Genomic DNA, 3874 nt, shown 5'->3' with positions numbered 1-3874 from the left:
CTCGTTCGTCTGGGTAGTATTTCTCCTCCTCATATTTGGCTGCCTCCTCCTCTAACTCTGCTTCTTCCTCTGAATCAAGAGCCTCATTGTCAGAGGCATTGGGCTAGAGCTTGCAGAGCTATCAATATTTAATGCCTCAAGTTCCCTTAATGGGTAAAGTCCTTGTGATGTCCCTTCTGGGGAATCAGGGGACTGCACTCCTTTTACAGGAGGGTTCTTAGCTTCTTTCCTTTTACAGGTATCCCTTTTCTTGCGCGCACCCAACCTCTCACTACGTTTGGTTTCTGACATGCTATCCTGAACTTCCTCTAGGGCGACCTGTCCTTCCTCTACTGCCCTCTTGCAATTGTCATCCTCTAGGCAATTTTTTACAAGTAAAAAAATAAAAAATATCACTCCTAGAATCGGCCCAAGAAATTCAGAAATATGCATACCTCTCCGAACTTACCTATCCCTGCAGTTCTGAATCCTCCTTGAAGTCAAGGGGTCTCCGACGGTGCTGACGATGGTGTGGTCAATTTCCCGGGTTTTGGCACCAGATGTGACTCGCGTTACCGTCTCGCCAGCAAGAACGACACTGCACACACAGGATCCTTCTGCAGTAAAGCTTTAATGCGTCTTAAGAGGGAGAGCATAAGCTTACGACAAGTAAAATGGAGACCCCAAACAGCAGAAACCCATCCCTTATATAGGAAACTGTTCTCCACTTAGGATGTGTCAGTCCCTGATTGGCTGTTACTCATCAGGCGATATGACGACACGGGAGAGGCAGAGCACAACAAGTGGAAAGTTCCTTCGCACATGCGCAGATTACTTGTTTACCAGTTTGGGACACAGGATGTCAGCGCCATCTTGTAATGGCGAATGTGAGTGCGGCCTCTCACATCAAGGCTATTGGTTGCCCTCCACAATGGCATCATAAGGCCCTACTGCTAATGATACTACTGACTTTGACATTGAACACAGAGACATTGAGCTGGTTCTCAATTAGAAGCTTAATATACAGTGTTTTGGTGAGTAAGCAACCATTTTTTGATAGGTTTTAAAGTCCTCCATAAGATGGAACCCAAACTTAACACTGCTAAGGTAGCCAAGGACCCAAGACCAGATCACGACCTTAGGGGAGCAATAAAATAAAATAACTCTTAATGACACATTGCTATACTCATAGATCAGTGTCTCTCTCAACCTTCATCAGAGAAGCTTCTTCTTAGAGTAGATTAACACTCTGCCTCACAACTAGAGAATAGAAAAAATGTGAGAGACTTCGGAGCACTCAGTCTTAAGTGGAGTGTTTTTGTATAATACCTTCTTACAGGGCTCAGGGATATCAGCAGAAAGATGGTAAGCTCCAGAAGGGCTGGATGACTCCAAGGAAATACAGTCTTCCAGGCATAACAGGTCTGATACACACGTGAATTCATAGAGACTGGGATAGCACGCACAAGATATGCATATGTTCAAAGAAGAAAATGTCCTAAAGTGTGAAATACACATGGAGTCTGTGGTGGTTTGAATGAAAAAGGCCCCCATCAACCCCATAGGGAATGGCACTATTAGGAGATATAGCCTTGTTGGAATAGGTGTGTCATTGGGGGCAGGCTTTTAGGTCTCAGATGCTCAAGCCATGACCAGTGGGATAGTTTCCTTCTTCTGCCTGCTTTTCTAGATGTAGAACTCTCAGTTACATTTTTAGCACCATATCCGTCTGTGTGCCACCATGTACTTGACATGATAATAATGGACTAAATATTTGAACTGTAAGACACTCCCAATTAAATGTTTTCCTTATAACATTTGCCATGGTTATAGTTTCTCTTCACAGCAATGGAGTAACATTGAGTACATCAACCACACTCTAGGGCAGGCCTCCATGACCAAGCATATTTGGCCAACACAAACATAACTCCATGCTTTGTTTTATTTTGTATGTTTTTTGTTTCATTTGTTTTGTTTTGATGTTAGTTTTGTGGGGTTTTCATTTAAATAGGGAGCAGGTGAGCTAGGGAGTGAGAGAGAACATAAAGTTAGCTTTATAGGGAAGTGGAGGGGTTCTGAGGGATGAAAAAACCTGATCAAATTATATTGTAGGAAAGTATTTTTTAAATAACAAGACATTTATTGAAGCATGGGTAGCCTGTTGGACTGCACCTCTGAAGAATACTGACTCTCCCTCCTTAGCAGACATCAATTGTCCAATAGTACCTGGGCTAAGAATAGAACTCCATAAGCTCCTTACATGCTAGAATTTTGGATGTTTTCATCTTATATAGATCTTGAAAATGTAGTCAAAGTTGCTGTGAGTTCTCGTTAACATTTCCAATGCTCTAAGTTTATTTGTGTATTATAGCTGCATAGTGTGGTGTTTAGTTTAAATCAAGACCATACTATGTAGACTTCTAAGTTTGCAATATTAAACAATATTTGAAATAAATTTTAATAGAGATTTACCAAATTTATTTAGTTAGACATGGAAGTTACATCCTATTTTTCATTATTTATGGATTAAAGTTTTGAGACAGTACCCCATGCAGCTCAGGGTGGCTTCAAACTCACTATGTAGCTAAGAAAGTCTTTGAACTTTTGATGCCCCTTCCTCTACCTTCCATTTTCTGAGATTACAGGAATAAACTATTGTGAAGATGTGCTGAGAGACAGGAAAGAATTATAGGGAAGGGAATGGAGGTGGATTTGAGCAAAACACATATGCATATATGAAACTCTCAAACAAAAATGAAAGAAAAAGTGATTTAAAAAGATTTCACACTTAATAGAAGACAATTAATATCACTTAATTGATCTTCCTTTAGTGTATCCTTTTTAAAAAAAAAATGAAGTCAGAGAAAGATATTTCAAAAAGAGAAATTCCTGCTGCAACTTTCTTGCTTGGGATAGGGAACAGTTTGCAGAAAACTACTTTAAAACTACTTGAGAAATTAGCAGACTAGTACTTTTAAAAAATAGAATGTGGTTCATTCGTATTATTGCCTAGAATAGATTTTGAAGTTAGTTTAATTCCTTGATTATAGCTGATGTTTTCCTGGAATACTACATGTAAATAATAATATGAACTAATAAATATATCAGTGCATATTATCTAGATATGGCATGAGACTTTATTTGTGTTAAATTCAGGGCAGAGTTACCAATTTGAAAGATGTGCTATTCATAAGAATCACATTTCTGAGCAACCAGTATTTCTGTGTTTTGAAGTATACCTCTGAAATTTAGTGTTCTCCAAAGGTTCTTTAAACTTAAGAAATTTAATAGTCCACATCAAGATAATAATCCCTTATCCTATATATACCCCATTCACTAAAATTGCATATGTATGTATTACATGTACAGTATATGTAGTTAGGGTATATTTGGAGGCGTGCATCTCTTCAAGACTTTTAATATGAATGGGTGTTGGATTTTGTCAAATGCTTTTTAAGCATCGAAAGAAATTTATTAGTTAAAATGTTAATGTAGTAAATCTTGGAAATAACAAGCTTAATACTACTACACAGTGGATGTAAACATGGTTTTGTTTTGATCCCAAGTGTGGGATGTAAAACAGACTTGTGAGAGAACACTTGGTGTTTGTCTGCTAGAAGAGGAACTGCATGGTCTTTGCCAATTGATAAACATCCTATCATAGACTCTGAAATTACACACACACACACACACACACACACACACACACACACACACACACACACACCACAAGTATGCCACAAAACAAGAGTTTCTGGATTTTTGGTTTTGGCATCGTTTCCGAGTTTTTGGTTCTTCATTGATCCACTTCGAGATGCTCCTAGAGAGAATAACTCCAGGGAACTCTTTGAGGTTCTGGGTCTTGCTGCTGCTCTGGATTCCAGCTGCTGCATTT

Source organism: Acomys russatus, chromosome X, assembly GCF_903995435.1.
Source record: "Acomys russatus chromosome X, mAcoRus1.1, whole genome shotgun sequence".
Taxonomy (NCBI): domain Eukaryota; kingdom Metazoa; phylum Chordata; class Mammalia; order Rodentia; family Muridae; genus Acomys; species Acomys russatus.
Note: the sequence above shows the minus strand (reverse complement) of the source record.